The 16,471-nt window shown below is 40.0% G+C and overlaps 1 protein-coding gene across 5 annotated transcripts in view; it reads right to left on the bottom strand.

Annotated features, from left to right (window-relative positions):
* The window catches only part of SLC35F5 (solute carrier family 35 member F5), a 24,509-nt gene extending 17,146 nt beyond the window's left edge, over positions 1-7,363 (bottom strand). For 2 of the 5 annotated variants that reach the window (XM_027901792.1, XM_027901787.1), the window contains exons 1-3: positions 7,310-7,363; positions 4,205-4,275; positions 2,080-2,159 (exon numbers count right to left, since the gene is read on the bottom strand). The gene's annotated coding sequence lies outside the window, so the exon portion shown is untranslated. Of the gene's footprint in view, positions 1-2,079; positions 2,160-4,204; positions 4,276-4,960; positions 5,317-7,309 lie in introns of those variants that run through there. The other 3 variants (XM_027901790.1, XM_027901791.1, XM_027901789.1) reach the window with 3 other exon arrangements.
* Between the last annotated feature and the right edge of the window lie 9,108 nt (positions 7,364-16,471).

Raw genomic sequence — 16,471 nt, forward strand, 5'->3', positions numbered from 1 at the left:
CTGACAGTAGAAATTAGGTTGATGTCTTGGGCCAAATATAATTCTGCTAAAAGTAGTCAGAAACACGTTTAAACTTAAGCATTTAACAAATATTTCCAAAGTCATAGCATGGCATTTGGGTAAATTATGATCCCTCAAAGCATGAAGAGTTTAAAAAAAAAAAAAAAAAAAGACAAATTTATTGTAAACTTTAAAAAGTCACCTTTACAGAGCAGCTCCTGATTTTCCCAGCAAATAGAGGTGATCTACTTTGCTAACACAGTTTGATGAATTTAAATTAAACTTTGTTTTTTCAACATGTGTCAACTTACAAATACTTACTGTCTTTTCATTATTTAGAAATTATTTATGAAAAAGACAGTGTCATAATGTCTTCAGTAAGGAAGCTCCATTTCTTTTTTCCAGAGTAGCCTGTTCCTAAGATTAATGATTCAAATGCCCAGATATGCACAAGTGTATTGGAGATAATGGCTTTATTTCCTGGTTTGACTCATGCCTCTACTTTACAATACAATTTCTGCCATGTTCAAATCTTGACACTTTTTCCTCCATTTCTCAAAGGGCTTCTTTTCAAAGAAAAATGAACAGGCAGAGTTCCTGAAGTGTAATTATACCATTAGATCTATGCTGATATATTCCATGTGTGGGCATCAGTTCTGGATAATTACACTGCTTTTCTGATAGAATGGTGGGATTGACAAAAGAAAGCAGAAGTCTGTAAGTAGGGAGGGGCCAAGTTATGAAAGGCTCAGCAAGCAATTACAGTTTTTACTTGATAAGGAGTAAAGGAGGAACATCTGTTCTCAAAGAGAGAATAAGTCGGTGTATTATCGTAAACTGGAGCAAACTAACAGAAAGGTTTTCATGCTTAAAGGCTTATAAAGGTTTTTTCAGGTTTTATGAATTGGTCTAATAGATGCTACACATCACACTCTATAAACTTTGCCTTCATTTTATTATGACTAATAGCCCATGAACCATTACATTAAGTTATATTACATACAGCCTAAATATTGCTCGTGTGGTTGCATAAGATGAAGTTAAAAATGGAAGGTGGGCATGAAAGAGTTCAAACGAACTCAAGGAAGAAATCTCATTCCATGTCAGGCTACAGCACAATTCATGAACAGTGTTAAGGTGTACTAGAAAGGGAACCCACTCCTGCCTCCCACCAGTTACGTGCTGCAGGAGGGAGGGGGAGATGCAGCTGGAGACAGGAAGGAGCAGCAGCAGCCTGATAAACTGGATGTCCCTACGTCAGATGCTCTCACCTACAGCTCTTCTGTTCCCATCACAAACTGCTTCAAAGGGTACAGCAAATACACAAGGTGAACAGAGATCATGCACAGATACTGTGCACAGTCTGTAGTTGCTCAGTATTCTACTCAGCTTGTCTACATCAGGCTTGTACAAATCTTTTGCTCCAAGATCCCTCAGCAGGAAGGAAGTAAAGGATGATAGAATATCCACAACTTCTCAGAGAAGAACTTACATATGAAGTTATTCACAGTCTAACTACACACTGCACCGTTTCTTTTGAACTCACGATAAGTAGATTCTAAAATTCTAAATAAAGACCCCATAATTATGTCTTGAAGTCAAAATTTTTTGTTATGTTACAGTAAGAGCAGCTATTACCTTCTCATCTGACTACAAAGTGCCTGTTTAACATTTCTGTGTGCCTAATACAGCCCTTTGCTTGATTCTTCCATAACAAGGCAAAAAGCTTATCAAGAAAGGGTGAGTACAAAGTCCTCACTATGCAACACGATGCACCTTCAAGATACAACAATACTTGAAGTGCCAATAATGTTCAACAGAAAAACAGAACCCTAAGGAAACTGATACACTAAGTTTTAGGACAGGATTACAACCCTGTAAAACATCACACAAAATGCAAAGACAGATAGAAACTACTATTTTGAGAAGTTTTAGACAGACACTTTGTCCTACAGAGTACCAGTACTGATGAAATTGCAATGAAATGCATCTCCACACCTTTGGGTTCTGTACATTGAGGGCAACATGGCCTGACAGAAATGAACCCAAAGGAACAAGAGTTACTTTTCTCATACATACCTTTCACAAGAACAGTAAAAAAGAAAGAAAAAATGCTGACTAACAAGCTTCACACATCATGTCAAAGTGAAGATAGTCTCCTAAAATGGGGGGGAAAAAAAAAAAAAGCAAAGTTAAAAATATTGTGTACATGTCTATATTGAACTTATCTTTGCAAAACATTTTCTAAAACGTTGAGTTCCCTAAGTTCTGCTGTAGCTCAAGTCCTAAGTGTTGAGGACAGGCAGGTCGACAACCTTAGGAATCAATCTTCATCAAAAATGCTAGAATAGTACTGAATTGCAAGAAAGCAGCTTTTTTAACTTTACTACTTTTGATATTTCAAAGAACATGATCCCTTCCTTATTAATTAAGAGGTTCACATGAGAAACAAGAACCTGATGACGTTAAATTCTGATTTTTTTTAAGCTATGCAGAGAAAGGCCCTATTGTTAAGCCCACATTCCTGAGTAAAGAATCTAAACGTTATAGTTAGGAAGGTAGTGGAAGAGTTTATGGGCTTTTTGCCCTTAAAATATTCCAGAAAGATAAGGCAACTCCATATTATGTCTTGTGGAAACCCAAAATCTTTCCTTAACAGGACACAGCATTATTACTGCATTAAAACAAAACAATACACTGCCCTACCTAAAACTTTTCTTTTAAAAATTTTAAACTTGGGTCCTACAAACACATTCAATAAAAAGCCTTACATAGGGAAAGAAACATTACACATAAGGGACTTCAGAAAAATGTTATACTAGACTAACTGGAAGCCCATCTGATATGGAACTATTTGGTAACCCAGATGTTGCCAAATATACTCCAAGATGGAGCACAACCAAATTGTAACTGACAACCAAGAATAATAAAATAAGTTTTATTGCCCAGAAGTGCTGGATTTTTATTTTATTATTAATATTATTCATGTGGAATCTTGCTAAGCTCTGTTCTAGGGATAACCTGAATTGACAGGAGTCAGACGCTACATTAATGAGTGACAAATTAGTGCCCTGGACACAAGTAGCAGCAGGGGCAAAACTAAATGCTTAACCTAAATCTTGCCTTTGATTACCTGCCAAGATTGGCTCAAAGTTTATGAACTCTTCACAGGGGGCAAAAGCTAAATTCGTGCCTCTCACCTATTGCATATTAGATTAAGAGGTAATCTGTGAGGATGGACCACACAAACCTACGATTCAGCCCCTACTGAACTCAACATTTACACACTGCTCAACATCCACCAAGTTCAAACCTTTTCCACACAGTTTACCAAATCCCTATAGCTGATTTTAAAAAAAAAGCCAACAAAAACCAATAAACAAACAAACTGGAAGATGTATTTTGCATTTTTAGGACACAAGCATGTGATTATTTATCTCCTATTCCACAACGTCTAAGCTCACTGTAGATCCTCAACACCTGTTTTGTTCAGTGCCCTCACATAAAAGACTAGCTGCTAGTCATGTTTTTTCTTTTTACACTACCAACCCAACTAGAGATTAAGATCAGTATCTCAGATAAGCAACACTTAAACCAGAAGGCTTTTATTGATACAAAGCTCAAACAGTTCAAGCATCCCCAATTGAGGCACCCAAAAGAACCACATACAAAAACAACAAAAAGAAAGGAAAAAAGATACTTAAAAATTCTTCCCTCCATGCACACTAACACAGTGATCACTAAGAGAAAGATACTATTCAGTTGCTCACTTCTGGCCCCTACTTAATCCATATTTTAGTTATATTCAAGTGAAAATGTGCAGAACTTGCACCTAAATTCAGTTATTATGCTAGACATGTACGATCCACTGTGGGCTGTTCTCACCGGAGCTGATCACATAGAACCTTGTTCAACGCTTATTATCAATAATTAGCCCATTTCAGGATAAGTTTAGCATATTGACATAACATCTGACACCTAAACCAAGAACTGCTCAAGGCACTTCTCCCTAAGAACATGGCTTTACCCTTACAAAAGTGCAAAGGTTACGATAAATTTAAGCCACCAGAAGACATAGTGGAATATAAATCTTTATACGTCTTTAAAGGAATATTCATTTTAAAAGCATTTCTTAATATCATTTTAATTTTCAGCAAATAGCACGGCGGTCTTCTAAAGCCTTTTTTTTTATTCATTTATTTACCATTTCCACAGTCTTAGACTTGGTGCTGTCATCTTGTGGAACCATTTTTAAGCCAGTTACATGAAGATCTTCTGAAAAAAAAATTAAAAATATACTTAACATTTCTTGTCATGACACTGTATTTTGGCTTTAAAATGTTGCAGTATCTTAGATCATGTAAGCAGAGCCACCACTTTAATTTTTGATATACACAAAAATATTAAAATATGGTCTCACTATGTAGTCTACAATGTATGTTCACACAGGTGATTGCACTAAAGCCACCAGGCTCAGCAGCCTGTCCAACCCTGCTGTTCCAAACATGCAACAAGCAACCTCTGAGGGTAGAATGTATAACTGCACCATTGGCACTTCATGTGCAGTGTTATTTTAATAGCATTAAATGTTTCTTCGTGCATATTATCGCTTCTCCACATTAAAAGTTCCACCGAGAAAAAGAAAAAATCACATGAAACTCACAAACTATGAAATCACTTCTACTGCACTGACAGTTAAGAAAGAGAACATCATAAGCCAGAGAACTGCCAAATAATTGCAAAACAGAAGTATTGCATCTGGCTGTTCCATGAGGAAAACACAGCCCCTCCTGCCCCAAAAGGAAAAAGAAAAAATAAACCAAAGAGTACAGAACAAGAATGAAAAGAGACCCGGAACAGCAGCTCAGTCACAAAGTGCCATGGTGCAAGCAAGTCAACTTGAAATTCTTCCTTGTATTTACTCAAGATTATTTCATACACAATTTGAAAGACAACATACCCAGATAAGGCTTGCACACAGAAGAAATGGGTTCAGTTTTTCCAGTTATACCAGCTGCTCCAATAACACAAGTTCTGGGATACAACCTCCTCCCCCTTTTGACATGTGCTGTCATCAGGTGATTCTTGTTTCGCATTTGATTACTTTTGAGATAAGATAAACAGAGACACTGCTTTCACTCTAACCAGAAAAAAAACCCTGAAAGTAAACTCATTTTACACCTATAGGAAATGTACATTAAATCAGTGTTAACCTAACACAGCCCTGACCTCCACTACAAAGGGTGTCACGAGATGAGAGCAAAGGCAAGAATCTCCAGGAGAGGTGGAAAGATGAGCCTTATACTACATTCACTATAGCCCCGTCATTTTTACTCAGAGAAAGCAGGATCCTTAAAATACAGTTAAGCAAAAGATCCAAAAAACAAGAAGCCAAGTTTTCCATGCCAGTACTGAGTACTGCAAGCAGAGATCACTGTTCCTAGCTAAATAAAAAGTTATACAACACTGAACAGAAAGCATGTTAATTTTATTACCAAAACAAGAGAATTTAGCTTAACATAAAAAGATTTAGGAATCTGGCAGTGCACAATGTAACAGTCATACTATCAAACTGTCACGGCACAGCTGGATCCTGGTATCTAAGGAATAAAAAGAACACTTGAAATTTAAGCTTCCTATCCAGCACTCATCCAAAATTCATGAAACCACGTTTCTTAGAACTAGTAACACATAATATTAACCTACTGCATACTTCAGAGTCTTTACCAGCTACCAGAGCATCCAAGCACACAGTTCTCAGTTCGTTCTCAGGTCACCCCAGCAAGGCTGTGACCCTGCTGGACATGAACAACTCTGACCACACCGAGTTAGAAATGCCCAAGTTCGGGGTCTGCAGAGTGAAAGCTGACAAGTGGAACTGACACTGACCTCCTTCTCATGCTTGTCCAGGAATGATAGAAGAAAAAAAACCCCATGTCAACTTGCCAAAGCATTACCACGTACGGGGCAATCACCCAGCCACTGGTAGTGACACATTTAACATCAGCTAAGGATTACAAATGACATACATTTCACATGCTGCAGATCTAATCTTGTCTACTGCAAGGACTAAACTTATCGTGCTTTGTCACAGGATATACAGCCACGTATCCCTGATAAGGACCAGCACGGAAGCTTTCAACGGGACAGTCTGGCAGCTCAAAGCTGAGCCCTCCAGGCATGGGAGAAATCGGCAGAATCACCACACTCAGAGTTAAGGAGGGTCTCCTCCTTCCTTCCTGTCGACTGGTATCTCTGGGGAAAGTAGCAGGAAGAGAGGGAAGGAAATGAGTAAATCTCCTTAATGCACTTAGAAAAAAAGTGGATGCCTGAGGAGCAAGAAATGCGGATCAAGCCCTTGGGGTCTTGGAAGAGGAAGGATGAGTATTGCAGCTAAAATACTGGAGACCACTGGAGCAAAGGGAGCTGCAGCCAAAAGCAGGGGGTGCACAGACCCCCACACACACCCCAGGAGGGGCAGGACAGTGGTGCCAGCTCAGTATCACTGAATCCATCAGGTTGGAAAACACCTCTGAGATCATCAAGCCAAACCTATGACCAAACACCACCGTGTCAACCAGAACACGGCACTGAGCGCCATGTCCAGTCTTTGCTTGAACACCTCCAGGGACGGTGACCTCCACCAACTCCCTGGAAAGCCCATTCCAGTGTTTAATCATCCTTTCTGTGAAGAATTTCTTCCAAATGTTTAACTTAAACCTCCCACGGCCTAACTTACAACTCCATCCTCTCGTCCTGTCAGTGGTTGCCTGGGAGCAGAGCCCGACCCCCAGCCGGCTAAAACCTCTGTCAGGGAATTGGAGGCAGCGATAAGGTCGCCTCTGAGCCTCCTCTTATCCACGCTGATCCTGCGCTCAGCTCCCTCAGCTGCTCCTCACAGGACTGGTACTCCAGGCCTTTCACCAGCTCCCTGCCTGTCTCTGGACCCTCTCCAGCCCCTCAGTGCCTTCCCTGCAGCGAGAGGTGACACGGCTGGGCTCGGCACTCGACCTGCGGCCTCTCCAGCGCCGAACTCGGGGCGGAATCACTTCCCTGTTCCTACCGCACCATCACCATTCCTGCCACCCGCTGGCTCTGGGCAGAGCGGGGCCCCTCCGTGCGTGCCCCCTCCATCCCGGGCAGGGAATGCCCGGGGCGGGCAGGGCAGAGCGCCTTCCCCGCGCCGCTGTCACGGGTGGACGGGGTCGAGGGACGGCGGCACCGAGTCACTCACACACACACAGTCCCGGCCCGGGCCCACAACCCCCGCGGTTTCCCTGTTCCCCCGGCCGGTCCCTCCCGGCCGTACCTGAGGCCGCGCCGGGCCCGGCGCCCCCCGCGCTCCGTCCGGCGGCACCGCCCGCCCGCGCCGGGCACCCCCAATCCATCGCCGAGACCGCGAGCGGCCGCCCCGCCCCGCCCGCGGGACGGCCCTATCGAACCGCTCGGCCGGCAGCTCGCCGCCCCTGCCCTGGCCGCGGGAGGAGCGCATCCCTGTCCAATCCCCAAGCCCAGCCCTATCCCTGTCCCAGCCCTATCCCTGTCCCAGCCCTATCCCTGTCCCATCCCCAAGCCCAGCCCTATCCCTGTCCCGTCCCATCCCCAACCCCATCCTTATCCCCATCTTCATCCCCATGCCCGTCTCCACCCTCATCCCCGTGACCCACGCCATCCCTATCCCCGTTCCCATCCTGTTTGTCCTCTGGCGCTGTGCCAAAGGCGGAGGTCCCAGTGCCCGCTCCGCGCTGTCCCCGGGCGCGGCCGGGGACGGGCGGGAACAGCTTCGCTCCATGTCCCGCTTGGGAACCCCGCTCTGCCGCCGGGAATGCCACGCTGGGCTCCGGCTGCTCTCCCGGAGTCCTCTCCGGCCCGGCGGGAGCTGGGGGACAGCGGGAAGAGCCACAGCGGATGGTAAAACCGGGTTTATGCTGGTCTTACCAGCTGTGGGACATCCCCTGCGGCTTCCTGGCAGCTCTGCCTCGGCTCCTGGGGGCAGAACTGGCTGTTCCATCGAGATGGACCCATGGGAATGGGTAGAACAGCTCTGATGGAGGAGAACTCCCTCTGGATAGACGGGCAGTTATGTAGGGTTTATACGGGCTTTTCCAAAGCACTGAGATGAGCAGGTCAAGAAAAAAGGAAAAGAAACTAAAATATGAAGGAATAGAGAAAGCAGAGGAAGAGAACACAGACTGAAGAACTAGAGATGGAGAAGTGGGATGGAGCTTGAAACTAGTCTGTCAAAAAAAAAAAAAAAAAGGGAAGAAAGAAAAACCAACATGTGCAAGACCCTTGAGAAATGTCCTAAAATGCAATGAGATGGTGGAACCTTTATTTCATAGTTACCATAATCATAGAATCATAGAATTAACTGGGTTGGAAGAGACCTCCGAGATCATCAAATCCAACCCTTGATCCAACCCCACTGTGATTACCAGATCATGGCACTCAGTGCCACATCCAGCCTCGTCTTAAAAACCTCCAGGGACGGTGAATCCATCACCTTTCTGGGCAGGCCATTCCAGTGCCTGATCACTCTCTCTGTAAAGAACTTCTTTCTAATATCCAACCTAAACCTCCCCTGACAGAGCTTAAGCCCGTGCCCTCTTGTCCTATTGCTGATTGCCTGGGAGAATCTTTACACTCTGTGATACAAAATCTCACAGGACTGGGAAGTAGTGTCAACTAATTAAATTCTCAAAATGTCTGCTTCACTGACATGCTTTTAATAGTATAAAGAAGTGAAATTGTGTAGATGTATAAGCTATATTAAAAAAGACTTCCCTTAAATTTGGTATTTGTAAGTTAGTGACTAACAAGCTGTAAAAGGAAATATTAGACAAAATGCACCAAAAACAGTGAATAAAAAGAACTATCATAGGCTTAGATGAAATTGCAAAATCAGCTTCTGGTCTTGTTTGTATTTGTATTGTAATCCACGTTACCTCCTTGTAGTCAGTGTTGATTTGTATTTAGGAACTGAGCTCATAATACCAAGCTAAAGATAACCAATAGTGTATGTCATGTCTTTCAGATTATTCAGTATTCACCTGCTAACAGAAATAAAGCTTTTTTTAAAATGTAACTACTACATATTTGGAGAACTTTATGGTAAAAACTGCTAGGAAATAATAGTAAGCAATGTATACATGAGTAGAAAGGTAAGTGATGTTAAATTGTAATTAGGTGATACATATAGTACAGCTGTGAAGTTACTAAGTGCTACTCACACTTACAAAGTGTTGAAATCAAACATGATATTTCACCCTTCCTACAAGTTAGTGATTGAAAAAAATCCATTATCTCTCATATAAAAATGTTATGTCTTACCATCATCCATCTGGGTAAGTGTTACTCTTGAGTTTGAACTATTTCCTTTATATGAACAGAAGTTACTTCTTAAGAAGAAAAGAAAAAAACATTTAAGTACTTTTCTTCTCAAACTGGTTTGGGCTTTCTACATGAGACTTAATTTCTTAATATAGCTGTATTTTAATTTACATATAGTAGCCCTAAGAGATATCTAACAAGCTTGATGCCTCATAAAACTGGTTGTTAAAAGTAGTAAGATACAATTCTTACCCTGAAGCATTTATAGCATAAATGGCACAAGGAAATGTAGTGAATTACACTTTTGGCTCAAACTGTCCTTTTTTGATGTACTCTTGAGTGTACACATTATAAAAGATGGTGCATTCATTTATTGTGCTTCTGTCCTCCTCACTAGCTTCTAACTTTAGGCCAATATTGCCAAAATGTGCAGTATGGTGCTTTTATATGAAATTTTGACTTTACAGCTTCGGAAGGAGATTTTAGGTAAAATTAATTTCTTGGACAAAGCTGCAGGAAAATAGCACTGCTCTTGAAATGGTGCATTCTCTGGGATTTGGAGGAGCTGATAATTACACAAAATGTAATTGCAAAAATGTATGTGTATCTCACAGCATCTAATTTTCTTGGGTCTTGCAGATCTTTGCTTCAAGTATTTATAGCGAGACTCGGTAAACTTACATGGCTTATCCAAAGTCAGCCAGTTATTAAGCAGCAAAACCTGAGAAGACAACCAAAGAGTTATGACTACAGTACTCTGACAGAAAAACTACACATAAGACTTCTTTATGGCTAATAGTGCCTTTACTAAATAATATATTGAAGAATATTGTGCATAATTTATAATAAAATGGGGTGAACATTTTGTATTAGTAAAAAAAGCAAAATTCTGTGTTTGTTCTTGTCAACAGGGAGATAAATAAGGCAACAGGGACAGTTCTGATTCTCAGGCTCTTCTGTGTTGATAGAAAAGCTCTGGAAAAGGGGAATTCATCTTTGAGAACAAGCACAATAAAGCTCAGCTTGGTTTTCTGCCCCTGGAAAGTGTTGTCCCACAGTGAGTGGCAGTAGCTGGTGCTAGGGATAGCAAAATAACTGATATGCAGATTTTCTGCCTTTTCTTCCTTTAGTCTCCTTTGAACAGTGGAAAGCACATGAAATCCCAACTGAATTAAAACCAGCTTTCTGGGTGTAACTCCATGTGTCCTCTCCTGTATGTGAGTTTTCTTCTTTAGGAGGCTACACAGTTAAATCCATCTTGTCTGTGTTTTGATTTTAAACATTTTGGCTGGGGCAGGCAACCAGGAGAGAACTGCAGTCCTTAAGGTGGAGTGCCAAGATTCTCTTCATCACAGGATGAGGCACTTATGCTGTGGTTCCTGAGGCATTTGAAGAAAAACAGGACAACATTGTCAGAAGCCCAGAAATTTGTACCCATTGCACTTAGAAATATTACAGGACTTTTGTATTTTTAGCTCTTGATTAAGTAATTTGCTTCCTATTGTAAAAGTTCACATGATGATCTTGTGTCTTCTCTGAAAGAACTATTATAAGAATGATTTCCTCTTTTTTTTTTTTTATCCTGTTCCTTTTTTAGGAATTAAATTTCAGTAAACATATGTAATAAAGCTATATGTATCTTGCAAATATACACATACTGCATATTTATTTTTCTTGCTGTGAATATTTTAGTTACATAAATAGCACTTCTTATAGGCAAAGGAAAATTATATCTACTTCCCAGGAGCACTGTAATATTTTCATGAGATAAAACATCTGCTATTCTTTACAGACCTGCTAAATTGCACTTACCAAGAGGATTTGAATTTAGTTTCTGCTTGTATATGTGCTACTTAGAAGAACATAACAGCTGATTTGGATGGAATAGATCAGATCCCCAGCAGGAAATTTAATACTCTGTAGGTCTCATAATAGGTCTTTACAAATGAATTGCATCTACTTATTTTAGAGAAATGCTTCCTTCAAAAGGATTTGGAACAGATCTTTGATGAACAAGATATTCATGTTGATGAACAAGGCAAAGCAGCAGAAGAAACTGTATTAAAATTTAAGCTGACAAAGTCAGTTTTGATCAACTTCTGTCCTCCTTAGGGAAAGGATGTAGTCTGAGTGTTGAGGACTAGATTTGGTGTAGGATGTATGATAGCAGAGTTTTCCCCTGTTCTGTTGGTTTAGATCAAAAGTCCATTTAGCTCAGAATCACCATATCTCCACATGACTCATGATGGATGCCTGGGAAAAATGGTGTTGGAAACAGTGAAGTAGCTATTTCCACGGCACACCCTTCTAGTTTGTAGAAATAAATGGTTAACAGCATCCTTATCTGAAAGTCTGTAATTCAGCCACTGTATTTAATAGGTCTTGATGGACCTGGGGATTTGGCTAATCCCTTTTGTGAACCCAGTTATACCATAAAACATGAGATCTTAAGGATTTATTTAGGTAGAGTCTTGTGGTGTAAAAGAAAGTGTTTTGTTTTGTTGGGTTTAGGCCAGTGGTTAATAATCTTGTCACATAACTCATAATCTGTGTTCCATTTCACCTTCTTTGCATTATGTCAGTTTTAACATGTCGCATATTCGTCCTCAACTGCCCGTGAGGTGTCCTCACATTCTAAGTCCTGCTCTGCATGAAGCCACTTGTGACCAAGGGAACGATTCTATTGCTGCCTTCCCCTCCTCCCAATCAAATGCTTGAGATGCTGAAATGAAAATATTCATATGAACATATGAAATATAGTTGGACTATTGTAGATACACTTTTCATTTTGTTTTCAGTCCTTTTTTTGTGTATTTACAAACATTTTGTATTTTTGACCCTTGCTGAGCCTGTTACGTGGCTGTTTTCTTAACTGTTTGACCTGATGACAAGGCTCTAAGAAACCTCAGTGCTTAAAAATGTTTTATTTTGAATAAAATTTATGGTGATTACTATGAAAACTACCAGTACTTACAGGAAAAATGTTACACTGCAGATGTAATAGAAGTAAAAACCACAAATATTTTTGTAACGTACTTTTTATCAACTGTTACTTTTAATAGCAGTAGAAAATTAATGGGAATTGAGAGCTTTTTCTGCTTCCTATTGAACATTACTTGCAAATATGAGCTAGTAATAAAATTACATACTAGTAAAACAACTCGTTTGGGGAACTTGTCATCACTTATTTCAGTCTCTTTACTCTGCTGATTTATAATAAGAAAGAAAACAGGTAGCTTAATTGGCAATGGGATTTCCCAGACTGAAAATTACTGAATTGCTATCACTCAATTATTTTCAGTAGATCAGTTGTGATCATAATTTATTAAAAAAAAAAAAAAAAAAATTTCAAAAACCATTTGGAAGCCTATTCAAGCAAGCCAAAAAGTAAATGGAAAGTAAACATTTCAGAAGTGTTCTGAATTACAGAATTACCATGCCATTGAGAAAAATCATACACAGGAGGGGACTGCACATGTAACCTTCATGTGGGTTGACAATTAGGAAGTCATTTGAAGACCAGAGCTGTCAGAAATGCATGTGTGAGCATGAATACCTGTGCTGCCTGGAGATGTGATCCAAAAAACAAACAGGCCTTAACAGAGTCAAACGTGATTTTTTCTCACATCGAGCATCCCCACTAAAGCAACTGTTCTAAAGGTCGAGTCGGGCAGTTTTCCCAGCACAAGGTTAATCAGCTGGAATTGCATGTAATTTGACCCTGTGTGTTCAGAACACGGAACAGTTTTTTGCATTTGTGCTTTTGCACATTCCTGTGTGAATAATCACAATGATTCATTGGGGCTCCTTGCAACATAAGGTGCTATTCAAAGGGAATCGAGGTATTGCCCAATATGGTAATTGTTAACTGAGCCCTTGCTGGGCATGCATAATGTTCCAGATAAGGCAGGTATTCTCCTAAGGAGGAGCAAAGGAATGAATGCCCCACATTGATTCTTACAGCATTAGCAAGGGAGACTAACTTCATATATACAGGTTCTGTATGGAGGGCACTCAAATAGATTAAACTGGAAATCATTCTGCAGGGAAATACAGGAGGGAAAGTGGCATTTTTCACATCTTATAATTTTAATATGTTCCTCTAGCCATTTCAATGCAGGTGCTCTTAAAATGCACCAAAAATGAAATTTTATTAGATGAGATATTGCATGGGCAGAGCTACTGATCTGGGACTTTGACAGTGTATTATTTTTACATAGAAGGCTTTCAAAATATATTGTCCTAAAAGGTCAAGTTGATTGGCTTGTTAGGACAGCACAACAACTTGAAAAAGTGTTTAGTGCTCCAAATAGATATTTTAAAGTCCCTATTCTTACATTAACATAATTCAGGTAATCTGCCAACTTGCCCAATTTACATATTCATTAGCATAATTTACCACTGTGTTTGCTTTTAGTACTGGCTTTCAAAGTAGTAGTGAGCTAAACACTTGGATACAATGTTTATGTGAGTTTTGATATATTTTTAATACTGCAAACGTGACGACCACATCATTAAATGTGGTCTTCTTCAGAGACATCCATATAATCTTTAAACTGGCTGACATAGCACTGTAGAGCAGCAAATCAGCTGTTACACTTCTTGGTGATCCATTAGAAGTATTACTTCAGGAAAATTTCCTACAGTCTTTCAGCAGGACAGCAAGAAACCCCAGCTTTACAGAAATGAGTTAATGGTTTCTTTCTCTATATATCACCAAACAGGTTGAATAAGCCCAGCGTGAAGCTACCCAGCACTCAGAAATAGTGCTTTGAAATTGTTTCCATTTTTTATGCATGCAGCATTGTCACTAGAAATAGAGTTATTTATTTACCAAAGAACACAGTATTTTAAAGTGTTCCACTGTTGACTAACTTGACTAGTATTGTTCATTGTTTCTAAATAAATCATGCATCTTAGTAAGGAACTTGGACTCCAGATAGCTGTGATAATTGAAAAAGATACTGTACGAGCTGTTCATTGCCTTCCCACAGCTCTGCTGGAGAGAACATTCCTTATTCTGTGAGAGAGAACATTCCCCATCCTGACAGAAAGGAGGCGGCCAAATTATTTAACCCATCAGAGGGGATATTTTTAATTATGTCTCATTTTGTCTAGAGACAATTAGGGAGTGCTTATTTATGCTTCTGCAATGAAATTGTTGATGCCGTAATATCAGCTGACTGGAAAGGCTGGTACCATTTTCAAGCAGCATCCTGGTGCACCCAGAGAAGGAGAGCTGTCTATGTGAGTTCCAAATTCTCCTCTTAGTTCTTCTTTCCTCCCTGCATTATCTTAAGTATGTACAGTAAAAGTAACTTGGCACAGTGACCACAGTTGTGATATAATAACTTTATAACATCTATTGTCTTCCAAAAGCTAATCCGCGTAGTCAAAGTTTGCATCAGCTGAAGAGAATATATTTTTTTCAAAAGTCACAACCAAGGAGAAACCCAAACACGCATAATATGAGTGTTTCCAAACAATCCTCTTATGAAAAGCCATTTAGCATGAGAGGCCCAATATTAACAGCCAAACCCTCTCAAAAGTTGGTAAACATGTTGAAGTTTGAACAAGGGTCTCAGAACAGAAACTCATTTGTTTACCTGTCACACATTCAATTGCTTGCAGTTTCAAATGGTTGGACAGCTAAAATAAACCATGATGCCATTGCACATGGTGAACAGGCACGTTGATGCCTAAAGTATAACCACTAAGGCAGGTCAGGTACTTACACTGTTACTGATTTATGTTCTCAGTTCTCTGAAGTGTGTAAGTCATATGAAAATGGCAGCAACAGACATTTGTTCCAGCCAAGTAAGTAAATAGGTACAACTGAGAACATATAATAATGTTTCTAGTACATGCAAAAGCATTTTCCAACCATGGCCAAGCTGTGTACTACTATTACTTGGATCCCAGGTGTGACTCTCCGGAGCCTGTACAGTGTAGACACAACTCTAGGGCAGAGGTTTGTATCCTGCTTTGCTGTTGTGAGAATCCTGCTGCCATCGTTCTGTTAATTCCCTTACAGAAGCTTTTTAAAGGAACAAGATGTATTTGTTATGAGAAAGCACAGAACAGCAGGATAAAGATAACCAATTTTGAATGGAAAAGCAAGCTGTAAATAGGAATCCAGTGTTTCCCTCAACTTCAGGACTTTTGCAGATTTTGTCTCAGCCCAGAATATCAAATTACTATTTAACCCATCATATTTTCAGTCAAATTCTTTTTCTAGGTTTATCTTTTAACACACGTTTTGCTGTTATTCCCATCAATTATAACAGGTAATAATGGTGTTTTTGTATAATAGTCCAAGGACATAAACAAGCCCCAGTTTATAAGTTTCTCTCTCTCCTCTTTGTACCTTTAAGTGTACAAAGAATTATAGTTGGTTTTATTTCCCATCCATTATGTAGAAAAAAATTATGGTTGGACTAATTATATTTTGAAAGTTAATGGTTTTAGTTGATCTAAGTCAGAACTCTTGGAGAGCAGCCACATCAAATGAGTTCCTGGTAATTTGCCATGACTTCACCATGTGCAGCTCCATGAAATTACATGCCTCCCATATGGCTGTTGCTATAGCTATGCCAAAATCAACCACTAACACTTGTAATGTTGCTTGTGGCCCTTCCTGGAGGAAATCTACACACATCTTATACATGGGTAGATAAAACGTGTTTTTTTGTTTAGTCCTGTAGTATCCCACCAACAATTGGAAAACTTGTTTATATTAAAATGCTCAGAACACGACAGATAAGTGATTAAGCAATGCACTTTATCATAAATATTTACAATAAAGGAATATTGTCTAATGGATAAACTAGACCAGATTTTCCTTGGCTGTTTCTCTGGCTTTTATTGCCAGCTTTACCTAGGCTCAAGGGCTGTTTAGTGTGATGTACACTAAATTCAGTTTATACCAAAATAAATGGCAATATGCTGTCCTGGGCAAGATCAGATTCTAAGCCCTCCTGAGCACTTCCAAAATCCTTTTACCCCTGCAACTTTTACTTTTATTTATTTTTTTTTTCTCTCATTCTTTCTACTTTATTGTGCTTCTCAGGCCTGGATCTATATATGGATTCACAGAGTTGTTCTTTCTGCATGCTCAAGGGCAGGCCATTAACTGCATGAA

The sequence above is a fragment of the Empidonax traillii genome, unplaced genomic scaffold (genome assembly GCF_003031625.1).
Source record: "Empidonax traillii isolate 1590-97213 ecotype Southwest subspecies unplaced genomic scaffold, ASM303162v1 scaffold815:size503231, whole genome shotgun sequence".
Taxonomy (NCBI): domain Eukaryota; kingdom Metazoa; phylum Chordata; class Aves; order Passeriformes; family Tyrannidae; genus Empidonax; species Empidonax traillii.